The sequence below is a fragment of the Alligator mississippiensis genome, chromosome 2, assembly GCF_030867095.1.
Source record: "Alligator mississippiensis isolate rAllMis1 chromosome 2, rAllMis1, whole genome shotgun sequence".
Taxonomy (NCBI): Eukaryota; Metazoa; Chordata; order Crocodylia; family Alligatoridae; genus Alligator; species Alligator mississippiensis.
Window position 1 is genome coordinate 187,377,385 of NC_081825.1, and position 17,615 is coordinate 187,394,999.

The window sequence follows — 17,615 nt, forward strand, 5'->3', positions numbered from 1 at the left end:
TAGGGCTTGAGTTGTTCACCAAACTGTCAAGCTAACACTACACGGTCATGGTCTTGGACCATGGGTTTTCCCCACAAGAGCCTAATTCAGTGGTTCTCAAGGTTTTTTAGACTTGAGGCTCCCTTTGGAATATGCCAGTTCCTAGTTTTTACTCTTTTTCTGACTACAGAAAAAATACAGCAGTTTCTGTTGCAAAGAGCTCAAAAAAGACCACAATTATAGATTTCCATTTGAAATCTCCGAGTTTATCTTGCAAGTCATGCCTGAACACCCAGCAGTGCTAACTGAACATTGCGTGGCACTCTACGGCACCCTTGAAAGGCTCTTAAGACACCCTAGTTGAGAATCATTGGTCTAATTATACCCTTACATCCAAAGGCACGGGGTATTTCTTGTCAGAGGACATTCCACATACTAAGACAATCAGATCCGCTTGGTGTTGTTATGTATGTGTCAACACCACATAAAAGAAAGCCTCCTACATATGCTAGCACAAACATGCCTTACCTCAGCCTTGTCACCCAAGATGGAGGATTGTATGGGGTTTCCCAGAGAACAAACCAGCTGAACTGCACCTTTAAAAAGTATCTGGGGCCCACATATAGCACCTGAAAAGAAGAAAAAGCTCCCTTCCAATATTAAGCTATAGTGAATTTGACACAGCTGGCAAACTCAGCTCAAGAGAGACCACAGATTATAAAAAGCAGGGAGTTTGCAGGCTCCAGGTGCCTCCCTGTGATGAGTAGCATCTAGGCTGGGAGCAAGAGCATCTTCCCCATCCTCCTCTTACTGGTTAAACTGTAGTAAGCACTGAAATTAGATGGCCACTGAGTCAGGTGCTACCATCTGTGCACCAGGAGAGAAGAAGACTGTAGCAAAGGCCTACCAGTACTTTGCTCAATGTTTACATGCGAGAGGTAGGTTTGTACTGAATTAAACTACAGATCTCAAAGAAAAGTGCTTCTGGATGAATCCACATAATGGATAAATGCCTCCCCCATTTCACCTCTGAAAAAGCAAACTGCAAGTGAAACATGCTTGTTGCTCTCAACCAAGTCTCAGATATATACCGCTTGAGTCACAAAGCTACCCAGGATGACCGATAGTCAACTGTGAAGCCCAGGAAAATCAGCAGAAATGCAGGTCAGGACAAAGTGCAATGGTAGAAATAATCTGTCTGCGCTCTGCCCAGCTGTTGAAAGCAATACAAATTCAAGTTTACATGGAAAGAGTCAAAGTAGGCACTCACAGTTTAATAGAAATAAGTGCGACTGTCCCTCCTCTGAAAGGTTTTATGTAATTTCTGATGCCAGCTGATGCATAAGGAGGCCTGTGAATGGATTCCAACAGGGTCTCAGCTGGCATAAATCAGGATTAGCAATTCAGAAAATCAAGGGAGCTGAATCATTCTACACCAGTTGAAAACCTAGCCCTGTGTTACTAGGCATGTTGGGAGACTCAGAAATTAAGCTCAAATCTAAGAGAGGCCCCACACTGATTTTCCAAGAGATTGCGTAACTCCAAGCCCAGATATATAGGCTTTGAGTAGTTATTTTGGGTGTTTAAAGCTTGCCTAATTCCTTGCATGCTCAATAGAAAGTCTAGCCAAATACAAGTGAGCAGTTTAGTACTTTTTATGCTCCTATCAGAGCCACAAAGAGAAGTCACCACTCCTGGGTTTCAAAAGCTCATCTTTATCTAGAATACACAGGGTAGGAGGAGGAACATCTGGCAGACAGATGCTACATTCCTACCCTGCTCTAACCTTTTCACCTTGAGATTGCAATTTATGGTAGGTTGGTTTCATTTGGTCATTCTTAAGTCATGTGGAGGTCAAGCCAAGCAACTTTTCAGCCCTTCCCTCTCTTCTAACCATCCCAGACCCACAAATGGTCAATCGCCATGCAGAGTCAAGGTTTACTGGTGTCCCACTGGCTTGCATTCCCAGATCATAAACATCACTGTTTATCGTATTTAGAAAAGGCTGGATACCGCATGCTTTCCACGGCAGACCCTCTCAAAGGGGTCATCAGTATAATAGCGAACAGGATGGGTTAACTCTCTAACTCAGGAGGTGGTATGCATCTACTCTCCTAGCCATATTCCAGAGAAGAGTATACCTTGTGCAATTATACCACACAAATGTCAAACAACAGAGCATTCAATACAATGGGGACCCAAGGTCCCCCTAACTCAGGCGTGGGCAAACTATGGCCCATGGCAGGCCCCTCAGCCCCACCCATCCCAGGCATAGCAGGAGGCAGCCTGGACTGTGACACGCGAGAGCAGTCCCACTGCCCCCACGACATACACAGTGAGGTGGGGGGAGGGCAATGCAGTAACCAGACTCTGTTTTCCAGGAGCCCGTAGCAGTGGCTCCTTCCGACTGCTGCCGCTAGTATCTCCACTGCTGCTGGACCCAGTCCCACTGCGTAGGCACTCTGGCCTGACTGTCCCACACCCACTGCCAGGGGTGCCAGACAGAGCAGGTGGGAGAGGTCTCCATGGACACAGGCCAGGACCCCCATGGGCAGGCAGTGCTTAGCCAGGCAGATGGGATGGGGTCATGGGCAGGTGGGGAGCAGTGTCCAGGAGTGGGATAGCCAGGCAACTGAGGTCAGGTTCATAGGGCAGTGACAGCTCAGGGCCCAGGACCCAGGGCAGAGCCACAATTTGCTCCCCACACATCCCTGCCTGCATAACTGGCACCTCTCGCAGGGACGTGCAGGGAACAGATCGCGACTCTGCCCTGGACCTGGGCCCTGGCCTCATGCTGTCACCACCCTGTGATCCTGGCCCCAGCTCCAACCCGCCGGTCCCATTCTTGGATACCACTCTCCCCGTCCTGCAGCCCTCTCATCTGCCCAGCTGAGTGTGCCCTCCTGCTTGTGGAGGTCCCAGCCAACCCCGCCAATGCACTTTGCCAGTGCCTCCTGCAGTGGGTGCAGGCTGGATGGACCCAGGTAGGATAGGATCAATTGCCTGCTGCCCAGTCCTGCCCTCCAGCCATGCCAGGCCAGGTCAGCACCACCCACCAACCCACAACAGCTCACCAAAATTCCTCAAGTGACCCTCCAGCCAAAATAATTGCCCACTCCTGCTCTAACTAGTCCCAACACCAGCAGATCCGGATGACCAGAGCTTCCATGGGCATAATACACTGAATTTAGGAAGTCTCAAACTTCAGAACTGCTAGCTGCCATTCAGCCCAGTGAGATCAGTTTGCTTTCTTCCCCAAGCCCATCCTTCCAAGTTCTGCTCTCACGCCCATCTTTGTATCTACTACTGCTGAGCAAACCTTGCTGGGGTACAAGATGCATGGGAAGTCAAAAGAGAGAGAAGTAACCCATACCAAAACCAAAAGCAGTGTGAGGATGACACAGGATCATACATGTCAGCATTTAGCAAGCACATGGGGGGGAACCAAACCAAACAAAAAACCCACACAGCTCCATCCATTTTTAATGGTACAATGCAGCTGCTTTACGTAAGTGTTCATTCAGTCAGAATCTGCACAGTCAGATGTCTGCATTGGTATTGTTGCAATACGCAATTTTACTTGGGATTCAACGGTTAGTCTGAACTTTTCTCACCTGCTACCCCACAGCACGTAACAATTCAGCAGGCAACTTCTGAGGCCTGAGCAGGCCGATAGCTATGTCCTGCTCCATCCCTGGGCTGCTGCATTCTATCTACCTTCCACCAGGATGCAAACCATACATCCAACAGCAGACAGCAAGTAAATAAGAACGCAGTCCAACTATTTTGGCAATAACTGGCTACTGGGAAACCATCTTCAAGCTTCTGGATCTCAGCCCAGGTGAGCTGGCAGAGTTGTGTGGGGCTACTTAACAAGGCCCAGGCCCACTAATATCAATAGAAACAGAACCAGATCACAGTGCTGCCCTACTTGTAGCTGGGCACTAGCCAGACCAGGGCAAGACCCCAATTGCAACGTGAGCAGCAAAAAAATTGTTGGGGGGGGGGGAAAAAGAGAGAAGCACAAGGTTTGTTTTCTGGTGCTGTTTATATGATTTCATTCATTGGTTTAATAGAGGTCAGCAATGCTGGCACCATCTAAGCCATCTCGACCCAACAGCCTGAGGTGCCCAGCTGGTTTCAGCATGTGGCCAACTGTATTCCAAGAAGGGCTGCTGGCTAAGACATATAAAGATGGAATAAAACACCTCCACTCAAGATAAAAGTCAATGAGAAAGCAAGTCACAAGGTGAGGAATTCAGAAACAAGAGTTGTTCAAAGACCTAATTTGCCTATTTTCCCTCCATTGCTTTCTGTATAGCACTCTGCTCTCTTTGCTTAAGAGAAAAGTTTGAGAGCTACGCAAGACATCTGCAGTTCAATGGGAGGTGGGTCGTTTAGGAGAACCATAGCCTTGATGCAAGTTATTGCTTTGTCTGGAGGAAGGAACCACAAGCAGTACAATAAAGTGCAGTCTTGTTCCACCATAACTTCTACCCAAGTCTTTCTAACAGGACCTGAAATATCATCTGCTTGCTTTTTATAGCAATATCCTGCAAAGAAAATTAAAAAGTGATGGATGTGGGTGTAGCACACACCTACTAGCCAGATGACTAACACTGCTAGCCAAAGACTAACATGAAAGATGTTGTGAGGTAACCAGCAAAGCTCAGGGGTAAGTGCTGGAAAAGGGGAGGATGCCAGTGAGGTGCTGTCATATAGCATCAGACCAGTGGTTCATCTGCTCCAGCGACTTCACATGGAGACTGACCAATACCAGATGCTTCTGAGGAAGGCGAAGAAAGCTAGGCTGTAAATCATTAAGGAATGCCTTGTTGCTATACACATTTAATTTGTAATCTCTCGTTGAAAACTAGCTGATACCCTAACATTAGAGTTTACGTTGGTTTTCAAAATTTCAGTCGTTTTAGAAATCTGGATATTCTTGCTACCCATAATACAGACATGCCAGGAAAAGTCCCCGTCATAAAGAATGATTAGAACACCACTTAGTGCTTTAAGGAGCCGCCCAGAAGAACATAAGGGTTTTGTCCCGAGGAAACACTAATTCATTTTAGATGGGACACATAAGCCAAGTCAAGACATAGGTGCCAGAGTGAACTCAGGCAGAGGTAACTGTAAGAGCCTACCATCCTTGGTTTAAATGTGTGCACATCTCCACAATCCACATATATGCACAGCTCTGGTATAACCCAAGTCATGGCACCTGGGTGATCTGGACAAGGTAAATACAGTATCTTGGAGTTGTGGCAATGATACAAGGTGGATGGCTTGGTAGACAGTAATTGAGAGGGTGTTTGATGCACCAAGAAAGTCCTGGGGTGGGAGTGGGGAGGAAAGAGAAAGTCAAATGCTCCCAATAGCAACCAAATTTCTGGGACATGTCCTAACTTTCCCTCAGTACAAAGCACATTACTTGCTTCAGACCCACTTCCACCTCTGCCACACCAGTCCGATACCAACTCCAGCATCACAATCTCTCGCTGTTTATAAGATGGTTGATATAATGGGCTCTGTACTTAGCACTTTCTGAAACATCGGGCCTCTTTGAGGTGTCATAAATTGTTCACACAATGCCACTAGCCACTTCTGAAAGTCTTGACCCAGAAATGCAAAGTCTTAAAAGTGAGGCTGCAGAAAAAGCTTCATATGCAGCAAAGACAGAGGCCTGTCATTAGTTCAGATTTCCCTTTTTTTTTTTTATTAGGGGCTTCTCTACAAGGGGAAATTGCTTGGCACAGCTAAAAGAAAAATCAATCAATCAAATAGCTCTGTTTGAACAACTCCCAAAATATTATCTACACAGGGCATTATTCCAGCATAGCTACTGGAGAACGGCTTATTTTGCTATAGACAGGCTAGTACGTTTCTTTGCGTGTACAAACCTTTAGGTCTAACTGCTGTCCCTACCACCTACGTGAGGCTTGTCTGGTTCTCAACCCTACAATCCTCCTGGGAAATGCTGCTGCCAGACTATTTTCCCCCCCATGAAGTAAAATTTCTATAGGCAGCTCTTGGAGCAGGAAGCAGTCAAGTACTGCTTTCCTGTCCAGGACCCTATACTGAATACAAAAATTGGTGACAAAATGGTGCGCCTCAGTCAATGGCTCAGGACCTGCCCCTCTACCTTTATAATGGCTTTGCCAGCCAGGTTCAAACAAACAACAATAAAAAAGCAAAAAAACCCACAGTGTTTCAATAGTGTCTAAAACTGGCTCAAACAAGCATCACGTGGACAAAACAAAGCCATTTTACAAGCATGCTCAGAATGATGTTCTGTCTCAGCATCCTTAAGCACAATGAAATGCATCACTTTGGGGCACTATGATGTTACAATGAAAAAAGTGCCTCGCTGGAAGGTCTGGCCTGCATACGTGGAGCTGCTCTATGTTACACAATCCTATCGCTGCCCACCCAGCAAGAACTAGCTGTGCTAGAACAGAGACAAACTTATTTTAGTATCACACAGTGCCCAGGCAGAGCTAGTTTTGCAATATTGGCACTCCTTACATCAAGTTTAAAGCCATGTTCGTACATACCATGTTTTTCCCAGGCAAGCCTGAGAAAATTGCTAGTAAAGAGCTAATTCAGCTTCTTATCAGATGAATTCTTCTGGCCCATTAGCCTCCCTTCCCCACCTCCAAGCCAGTCCTTGATTGTGTCAGGCGTCTCTACTCATTTTGCATCAAGCATGACAGGTGTATCTTAAAAGAAGACATTCAAGGCTGGAAAAACAGGTTTGGAAACCTAGCAGGCGTAAGGGTGCAAAAAGCAATTTCAAGCAATGTGTCTTTTTCCCTCAAAGAACCCCAACGCTGAAGCCACTGCAAAGCTGGAAGAGACATTGCATTCTGCATCTGCACAGCCACAAAGAGCTCGGGCGCATTAGTCAGAGCCCCCAGTTCTGCAGATTCTTGCTATTGCCTTTCCTTTAACTGCTGTTATCCAACTCTCAGGCTGGGATAAAAAGATCTACAAATTCTTTAGCCTATTTTAACCTTCCTTCTGTCTCTCTGTCATTATTTACAAGCTTCCCTCCTCATTCTCTGTACGATACAGTTTCCAATAGCTGTCCAAATACCACAGGGGTAGGTACTTTTTGAGCAGATGTCATAAATCAAAGGTGTTGAAAGTGCCCATGCAACTGCCTTTTTCCCCCCCCCTGGTTTCATTCAACATTATTCTGAGCATGCATCTGCTTCTGGAGCCAGACTGCAGAGGAGCTATGCTGATTTATACTAGCTGAGAAACTGGCCATTGGTTTTTAAGAACAGCCTTACAAAAGACTAGGAAGGCACCATCTAGATTAGAACACATCGCATATGCTTCCATGCTAAAGCTCCATCTGTTGAGAGGAATGGAGACTGGGATGGAGAACTTTCTACTCACCCAGAGAGAAAAACTTTGTCAGTCTGGGGCAAGAAGGAAGAATTCAGCCTCTAAGTCTTTCTTTTAAATGTAGGACTCTCCAGTCTGCCAAAGAAGTAGGTTGGTGATAAGGGATATATGGATGACTAAGAAGTCTCACCCTAACCTCTATTGTATTTTGCTATCGGCAATTGTGTTGCCTCTAAACTTAGATTGTAAATCCTCCAAATCAGGCACCAGGCCCAATTTGTCTGCAAGCTGCCTACCACCCAGCAAAACGTAATAGTCAAACAAATGCCGAGGGCCATATTTTCACACTGTACTCAGCACCAGCACCTCCCACTGCCATTTCTAAACAGGGCCATGCACTCAGGTACCTAAGCCCTTGTCTAAAATGGGATTTAAAGGTGATGTTAGGTGGACTTGGTTTTGCCTCGACTGGGGTTAATGGGACAAGCAATACAAGGCCAGAAGGTGCTAAATATGTCTCAAAATCCCTCATGGTGAATTGCAGGGTAGGAAAGTAAGGGGGAATCTTGCAACAAACTCACATTCACCAGTACATTAGCTATTTTGTGTCAATTCCCAACCAGCTTGCCCACCAGAAAATAATTGGACAATACTAAGTGAAAACAAAACATAAATCAGTGGAGGTTGACAAACTCAGTTCAGGAGTGACCTCATCTGTTACTCAGATGCAAAACAACTCCTACTGAATGGCCAATCAAGACCTTCCTGGTTACCCACCTAGGGCTTCATGGATCTACAGCAGTGCTAGGCACAGCTTTTAAAGGCCTTTACCCCAGGGATATTCATCTACAGCAGTTGCTCAGTCTTTTTAGACTCAAGGCACCCCTCAGAAGATACCAGTTCTTAGTTTTCACTTGTTTTTTGACTATAGAAAAGTGAGAGAGAAATTTTATAGTTGCAAAAAAACTCAGACCCCAGCAGGTCACAATGTTTTTAACACAACAAATTCTTATTTGCTCTCTCCTTTTAACTTGTCAGTCATGCTTGCACACCTGATAGCAGATCATCGTACTGCGTGGCACCCTTGAGAAGATATCAAGGCACCCCAGGGTGCCACAGCATCTTGGCTGAGAGTTACTGATCTACAGTGCAGAGTCTATATAACTGGACGGGGTTGAGCAGCATTTGGCAACAGATTCTTCACAACTGCAAGCTGGTTGGGACAGGGACTAGCTCCTGGTTGTGAGCTAGTAGAGTGCCTGCTACAAGGTGCTCCGATGCCAGCCCTGGAGTCTTTTGGCACCACCGCAGTCCAGCTCTAATAGACAACCATTCTGATCCGTGCTCAGCAAATCCAAACATCTTTAACAGAGAGCAGTGACTGTACCACCTCCTTCCTTATAAACAAAACCACAAATTACAGCCCTATGTGTACAGCTCGCCTAATGTGAGCTTAAGGACTGACGTCAGCTTTTGATATTGCCAAGGAATTTAATTATTGGGGATGGGAGAGGAGTGCCTTATTTATTGATCAATAAAGGAAAACCCAGGCATCTTCAAGCCACTATGCTCTCCTGGCCCTTTCTGGCATCAGAGATGAGTCAGGGCACAGAAGGCAAAACAATTGTTGCAAGAGCACTGGTGCTTTTGATTAATTGCTCCACGCTTTACACCTTACTGCAAGAGGAGGGAAATCACTGCGAGTAGGATGCTCGACTCAGGGATCACTTGCAGCTCCCTTCAAGCCATGGCAAGGAAACACTGCATGGAAACCCCTGCTGCTGCACACATGCCCTTTTCCTGGGGTTCGTTTAAATGCCAAGGACATAGGGTGATACTCCAAACTCCATCATCAGGAAACCACAGGGCTGTTAACATCAACCGCTCAAATCTTAAACCTTAGCTTAGCAGAGAGAAGCGCCCTGCTAAACCTTATGTCTGGTGGGAAACCAGATATTTTTAAGATCTAGATCCCACAGTGCAAGAACATGTATCCATCACTCCCCTTATACTACTCCCCCCACATCACACCATCCCCTTCCCATGTTATTCACTCCCCATATAATCAAGCAGGTTTGTTTCTGAACTCCCATCCAAATAAGCAGGATTTAGGAAGCATGCAATTCCCTGTCAGCAGCTCTCCACTGCAATACAGTCTACTGCAGAGCTTTGCTTTTTTTTTTTTTTTTTTTTTTTAATTCCTCTGGTGCAAAAGGAATTGATGCCTCAAATCCCGTTCCAAATATCTGTTTCAAAAGCATCTCCAGGAGGTAGGCATGACACAGATCAAACACAGTCAAAATGTATTTATATAGATCTCTATGTATATACATATTTATCTATATCTAGAAAGATATACAGATATGTAGATCTATATAGATATAGATAGATGTACCAGTCTCACCCCAAATATTCCCTGCAAGACCTGCATTGTGATCACAAATTTGTGCGCCAGTCACTACATCTTCATGATCAAGGACACTATACATGCCATGCACCCATGACAGATGCCCATGATAGCTATGCCTAGCAACCTATTCTTATAGGACCCATGGGTACATATCCTGATAGTTAAGCAGATAGAACATGCATGTGTATGAATGTACATGGTGGACTATGTATAATGGGGTCAGAAGTAGGAAGTAAACATCTCCATGTAAAGACACATGCATATTAAAACCTTCTCTCCCATTCCAACCTCCAATACTCTCCTGCAAAAACCCGCAGGGTCACTCAAACATTAAGCATGATTAAAAGTCCTAGGCCCCCTTCTCTTCCCATGCAACGTTTCAAACACTTACCCTCCTGCACTTCCTCTGCAGCCGGGGAAGGAGAGGAGGGAATCAGAGCTCCTGAAATCCTCCAGCTGATTGCAAATTTCTACACATTCGTCGGGATAATTAAGCACAACTGCAAGATGATCAAATGAGGAGCCATGCAAAGGCTGGTGCAAGTGCTGATGATGCAGGTTCTAGCCCCTTGCAGACACACGCATGCACTCCCACTGAAAGGTAATCATCATGCTAGCCCAGCAGCCAAGGGGCAGGCATGTCCCTGCATAGGGGTGGGGGGTGGATGGCAAAGATAAGCATTAACAGGGCTAAAGGGATCCAGGAAGACAGAAGGTTGCACTTTAGAACTAAAAATGAACTGAGGATGAGGTCATGCCTTGAAAAAAAAGCACCTGACGTCACCCCCAGCCAATCAGAGAGGGAGGCTTAGGGGCAGGGTGACGTCAGCCTCTGATCCTGGGGCTTTGGGTGCAGATTAAAAGGGAGACAGGCAGGCAGAGCTGCAGCTTAAAAGGGGCAATGGCCTAGTTTCTTCTTGAGTTCATTCCCTCCCTGGTTGCAAGCTCTTAAAAGGGAAATGCACTGTTTTACCATCTGCCCAAGGAGATGGGAGAGTGGGTGTAGGGAGCTGGAGGCAGCAGTGCAAAAAAGCAAGCCACTGGTGTGCAGTCAATTTGGCATTTATCATTGCGGGGGGGGGGAGTTGTAAAGGAGAGCATGTTTCATCAGCATGTAGATATGCCCGGCTGCTTGTAGAGAGGAACTGGGAAGCATTTACCAGTGCTGCCAAGGGAGGGGAAGGCTTTCGTCCCTCCACAGAAGGTGTAGCAGGTTCACATCTGCAATTACATCTCCTCTTGGATGGATTGTTCCAGTGACCTCTTAGAGGATTTTATGCTTAAAATAAAAAAAGAAAGCTAGGTAACACAGCCCCAGAGCCATGCTGTTCACAGGAAGGCAGCAACTCCAGCGTGCTTGGCTCAGCTGAGGATGCTCTGGATGGGAAGGAAAGACCACAGTGTTTATAAGCCCCTTGGGGCGGGGAGCTAAGGAAAGAGGGAAGGTGAAGAGGGAGACCCTGGTTCCTTACTGGGAAACATAATGCAGAAGCAAAATTTTCCAGCTCATTCTGTGACAAATGCCCAGGCATTTGCCTCCTGGAGCTCCTGTGAAACAAAGACCCCATCGTTTCTTTTTTTTTGAAAGGAGAGACAGTTTCCCCTGCTTTATTTCTCTTGCGGCTGTTCCCAGCAGGGCCGGCTGCGCCTTTTTCTCCTTGGCATTTATTTTTATTGCCCACTAAACAGATCAACCACACGCAGTAGGGAACTGCACGGTTTCTCTCAGCTGGTGGTGCGAGCTGGAGGGGCAGAGATTGCTAACAAGCTTGCGGAGAGCTTACTAACCTGGAAAGCTCCCTTCACTCCACTTACCCCTGCATCCCACCCCTGCCAGGGCTTAGTCTTGGATTCATTCAAAGGGTGGTGCTAAAAAACAAGAAGAATGAGGTGTTAACCCCCCTTCTCTTCCTTTAAAGTCCTTATTTTCACCCTCCCCATACACACCCTACCCCACAGATCCCAGAAGCTTTGGATCAGGTCCCTCGAGCATCTGCCTTCCACCACCTTCCTATAAGAATGGACAAAGGAAGAGGTGTGGGGGGAAATGAGAACCCAGCCTTTATTCAGTGCAAGGTCTCCCCACCCTGCCCAGCTGTTGCTTGGCTTTCTCCTCTTGTTTAACCTGTACTCCCCCACCCCCCACCGTATACTGTGGGTCCTGCTGGGACCAAGGCAGCCTGCAATGTTCACTCACATCTTCATTACTGTTTTTTTCTTCAACCCTTGCCCCCAGAGCGTCCTCTGTGCCCCTGAGAAATCCCATGGGCTCCCTCACCCCTCCCCTTTAACACCATCTAACCCTCAGAGCCTCACACAGCAACCGCCTCCCTCCATCTGGTCAGAGACAACTGGACAAAAGTGCTTCCTTAGCTCATCAGCACTGCTGCTGTGACTTAATCAGCTTTTGAATCATGCAAGGCTCTCTTCCCCCACCCCCCCAACTAAAGGGCCTGAGGGTGCTGCCTTCTGGCAGCTGGCCCATGAGGCAAGAGCCCTACTGCACTGGGGTCTCAGTGTAGTGCTGTTCCCATACAGAAGCATGCCCACCTCTGTAGCATAGGGACATGACAGGGGGGAGTTTTTCCAGAGCACACAGGATGGCCCCAGTCACTCCCTGGTCCACAGCTGTAAGAAGATTTCATTAAGCATTTGCCTCCTTGCTGCTTTTTAGGCAAATAAGCACCCTGGAAAATCACAAAGTTGCTCTTCTCCCAATCTCTCCTCTACTACAGCACTTCATATACACCAGGGGTAATCAACCCGCAGTACATATGCCACAAGTGGCACATGCAATTGCATAATGTGGCACACAGCAGATCCGGCAGATAAGGTAAGTAGAGCAATGGACTGGGCAGCAAGAACTAGAGAGCGGAGCAACGGGTCAGGAAAGGGATGGGGATTTGAGTGGCACTTAGGAACGGGGCAGGGCTTACCTTGTGTCATGCCTACCAAAAAGGTTGGCCCCTGGTGATATATGCTATGCTGGTGAGGCAGCTAGTGGGCTGTCATAGGAATTTCATTTTTACCCTGTGCTTCCCCAGCTATTAGATGCACAGGCAGTCTCTCCTCATTTGTTCTGCTTGAAAGTTTTGTGGGGCCACAACTGTCCCTTTTCCCTTATGGATCTGGATAGCACCTAGCACAATGATCCACAAGTGGGGCCTCTAGTTGCTTTTATAATGGAGAGTGACAGTTCACAAAAGACATTGCTCTGAGCAGCAAAGTTTGGGCTTGGATCTCAACTTCCTTAAAATATGGGGTCTGTCTCCAGTGAAATGGCCCGATTTCCCATGGTGCTTGGTGTTGGAGTGGCAGCTGAGAGGGATAAAAGTGACTATTCTGCATAGCTGGTTGAAAAATTTTCAGAGGAACTCCTTGCTCTCAGGGAACAGCGATTTGACAGCTCCCATCAATTTACCATCAGAAAACAATGGCTCAGCCCAATGAATGAAGTTTGACTTTTAGAACAAAATCTAAAACCACGTCTGCAAGAGGGTTGAGTACATGTTTCAGAACATGTTGCTCTCTGAAAAAAAAAATCCCGCGTTGACTTTATCCGAATCTAGATAAATCGGTTCTGAAATCTCCCCTGGGTTAGAAAATCTATTTTTCTGATCATCTCTGTCCTCAGGTTATGATTCTGCTCTGCCAGGCTTTGGGGTCTGAATCACTGTCTGCTTTAACATAGAGCAACTTATTGGCTGCTCTAAGTTATATCAGCTTCAACAGGCCTTTAGGAACCACTAGAGTGCATGCTCTGGCTCACACGGGAATGCCTCCTGTGCCAGTATTAGGGGGGATTAAAAATACAAAGGCAACTATGAAATCCCCAGGGAAAGATCTAACCCCATGGATCCTATTTCTGGTCATACAGGTGACTCAGGGCCAGCTTACCTGCAGTGGGTAAATAAGAAAGGCACAGCACAGGAGACACAAGAACCCCCATCTGAGGCAAGCAGCACCCCGCAATGTGCAGAACATTTAATATAGACCTCTGGAGCCAGCTGTTATTCGAGCAGCCCAAATGAAGATGGAAGGAGAAACTAGAGTCAATGCTGGAAGAAGAAATGTCAGCTCCTAAGAATAGCCTTTTGGAGGCTCCAGTGAGCCCAACAGGCAACTCTCAGAACCAGCCCAGGTCTTGGCCTCTGGGGGATGTGCCTACATCCAAGTGGGAACATGCTTAGGCCAGGACCAGACTTCCCCACTCCACTCCAGCTGACTCAATCTGTACCTGAGTATTTCCAAGTGAGGCTGCTTCAGGTTCATCCCAGTGGTCCCTCTGCAGTGTGCCAGACACTGAGGTCTCAGGAACAGTGGAATAGGGGCATCCTGGAGTGCCTTTGCAGGCATATTTCCAAGTTAGGAGGATGTGTAAGGGAATGGGTGTAAGGGAATGGGTGGATGGGGCATGCGTGAGAACACGCTGCCTAGAGGATACCACCACTGCCAGAGTAGGTACCCTGCCCAACTGTCCCCCCTCACATCACCCAAAGGGGTTCAGGAGCACCATCCGGCCACCTTCAACATCTGCAAAAGATGTGGTTATTTCCTTCCTGCCCATGGATGCCCCCTTACATAGGGATTACATTATAAAAGCTTTTGCTGGTACTTAGGAAATCAGGGAAAGTCTCCTTGCCAGCCCCACAGGAAGGCAGAGAAAGAGCTGCACTAATTTATTTTAACTCTCTTTTCCTCAGACACCTGTAGATCAGCTGGCCAGACAAAGGCTTCAGGGTATCACAGGTGCTTATATACGGTGCAATTTTGGGTCATCTCTCAGCAATAAATTTGCACAGTGCCAAACATCACAGTGCCCTGGCACTACTGAGATGCAAACAACTATCACCAGCATCAAGGAAGGACTGTGGTTTCCCCACTTTTTCAGGACCCACTTACACCCACAAGAAATCAACTCTGTAGGATATGTCCAGGGCACATAGGGAGAGGAACAATTGTACCGACTTCACTTTGTGTCCTTAGGCTGCTTGAAGTGGATGGCTTCGGGTCTGGTTATACCAGGGACGGACTCACAGTACAATTGTAAGTGGCCAGGTACTAGCATAGGAGCAACAGTACAATTCTTGATGGGCAGAGCCACTCTTGCCCCAGGTCAGCTTACTGCAATCCAAGCCATGGCTTAGAGCAGTGATTCTCCACTGAGATGATACGGCACCCTGGGGTGCTACGAGATCCCTTCAACAGTACCATAGCACCTGGCTTTAAGTGAGGAGGTAAGTGCTTTCCTCTCAATGTCTGGCAATCTGTGTCTGTCTAAGAGGTGCTGCTCACCATTGTTCCTCTGGGACTGCCACCACTGCTGCCCTCCCTCATTCCCCTGGCAATCCCTGGGTCAGCTGCCACCGTGCTCCCAGCAGCAAGTTCTGCTGTGGGCAGACATGGGGCTATAACCATACTTAACAGCTCAGCTCATCCCGTTTGCTCCTTCTGGGGTAGGCTGGAGGGACCACAGAGCAGTCACCAGTCACCAGCACATGAGGCCCTAGAGGAGCAGCATCAGAGACAGGGACTGCCCTTACCCCTTCAGGTACAGACTGGGGTGGGGCGGGTGCAGACAGCGGACATAGATTACATCAGGGTTAAGTCCTAACCACCCTTAACTCTTTTTTTATCCCCAAGGGTCCCCTCCAGATCTTTTCTGAACTTAGAAAAGTGATCTCTCCACTGAGGTGCTGTGAAAATCAGAAAAACGAGGGAGGCTCAGAAGATTGAGACCTGCTGGCTTTGAGCAGCATCAAGGATTTGCACTGTTTGCCCCAGTGGCATGGAGGGGAGGGGGTCTTTCAAACATCATGTATATCTATCTCCTCTCTCCAGCTCTGCTTTTCTGCCCTGTAGTGCACTCCAGCACCATTATAACCCTGCCCAATTCTCCAGTGCCTTGCAATTTGTGAAGTCAGCCCTTTATATCTGGGCAAAGTGCAGGTAACGCACAAGCAGCTGCTCAAACATGACAAACAAAAACCTTTTCTCCAAAACCTGAAAATTCCCCAGAAAGTTTACTCATAAAATTCTGAGCACCCCCTACCCACGAACCCTGATTTTTTTTCCTTCAAAATTTCAGGTTTCCTTCCACTCTTTAGATACCAAACCCCACCCCAGCAGGACCATAAGGATGTGTAGGAAAGCAGGGCATGAGCCAGGCAGTGCCTAAGTGGAAAGGGGGCACCAAAATGAAGCAAAAGGGGCACTTCACCTTCCCATTCCCCTCCTCCACCTCCCACCCCTTGCACCTTCCCTGCAGCAGCTCTGGTTCGGACAGGGAGGACAGAGAAGCAGCACCGGCACACACTGAAAACCAGTGGTTGATTGGCCAATCAACCTGCAGGTCAGCAGTAGAAAAAAAGGTGACATCTTCAGCAGCAAGGAGCCTCCTACCACTGCTTCAGCACCATGCACCTCTACCAGCCGGGGTACAGTACAGGCTAGTTATGCCCTTGCCTTCCACCCCCTTTTCCCTCCCTCCCTCCCTCCTACATATCTTTTCCAGAGATACTGGTAACATAGAAATGGGGTGGAGAAAGGAAACATGACTGAAAAGTCTGAAACCAGAGATTTTCGCTCATGTCTTGTTACAGAGGCAAAGCGTCATGGCCTACCGAAACCTGCAGAAGGAAGAGGATTCCAAATTTTTCCTTCTATAACCAACACTTTTGCCAGTCAGCTGTAATGACACGGTGCTAGATCAGAATCCCCATGTCAGCCGACAGAGAGGATGACTGTGGCAAGCAGTCAGCTCAGTACCAGTGATGAGAGCAGCTGCAGGTACTGGAAGTTGCATGTAACTGCAGGGGGGGTGGATTTCAAGCTGCTCTGGTTGCAGTAATAAGCTGCTCCTGGTCAAGAGACAAGGATTAGGAAGATAGGAAGAAGAAACCATGGGAAAGGGATTTGTGGGAAGACACTGCAAGAGTAGCTGCCCGCAACTGTGTTGTGGCACTAGCTTGCTTTGGCACTAGGTGCAGGGTGAGGGGGCAGCTCTTGAGGGAAGCTGATTCAGATTTCCCCATAGCCCTCAGCCAGTTAACTCTTTCTTGCGATTGTCACCACAGCCAAGATGAGTGGTTTGAGAGGAGAGAAGGGATGGGTATTTTTTTTTTAATTTTGTGTCTCGGGCCAAATCAGTCATATCCATTCCAAATTGTGTTGACTGAGCAGAGCTTGATCATTCAAGTCTGTGTGGTGCTACCACTGACTCTCAGTCTGGGGTTTCAGATACTCCCAAATACATAGCAAGCATCCTATGTGCAAGCCCTGAGGCCTTCGAGTTCAGATGTGCCCCTATCCAACAGGCTGAAGGAGCAAGCTAGAAGGAAAGCCCCAGAACAATCCTGGATCGCCATAGTTTCATAGTTTCATAGTTCGCAGAGTCGGAAGGGACCTGAGCAGATCACCAAGTCCGACCCCCTGCCATGGCAGGAAAGAAAAAAGCTGAGGTCAAATGACCCCAACCAAGTAATTATCTAGCCTCCTTTTGAAGACCCCCAGGGTAGGAGCCAGCACCACTTCCCTTGGAAGTTGGTTCCAGATCCTAGCCGCCCTGACTGAGAAGTAGTGCCTTCTGATGTGTAGCCTGAATCTATTCTCAGTCAATTTATGGCCATTATTCCTCATTACTCCCGGTAGTGCTCGGGGGAACAGGGACCCTCCCATAGCCTACTCGTCTCCCTTGGCCAGTTTGTAGATGGTCACCAGATCCCCTCTCAGCCTTCTCTTGGTTCAGGTCTCATAGCCTGTCCTCGTAGTGCCTGCCCTGCTGCCCCCTGATCATGTGAGTGGCCCTCCTTTGGACCCTCTCCATGTTGTTCACATCCCTCCTGGAGTGCGGCACCCAGAACCGGAC

At 47.6% G+C, this 17,615-nt stretch overlaps 1 protein-coding gene across 4 annotated transcripts in view; it reads right to left on the bottom strand.

The window, feature by feature from the left end:
• The window catches only part of DUSP8 (dual specificity phosphatase 8), an 89,666-nt gene extending 79,151 nt beyond the window's left edge, over positions 1-10,515 (bottom strand). For 3 of the 4 annotated variants that reach the window (XM_014602403.3, XM_014602402.3, XM_014602401.3), the window contains exon 1: positions 10,140-10,515. The gene's annotated coding sequence lies outside the window, so the exon portion shown is untranslated. Of the gene's footprint in view, positions 1-507; positions 524-10,139 lie in introns of those variants that run through there. The other variant, XM_059722581.1, reaches the window with a different exon arrangement.
• Between the last annotated feature and the right edge of the window lie 7,100 nt (positions 10,516-17,615).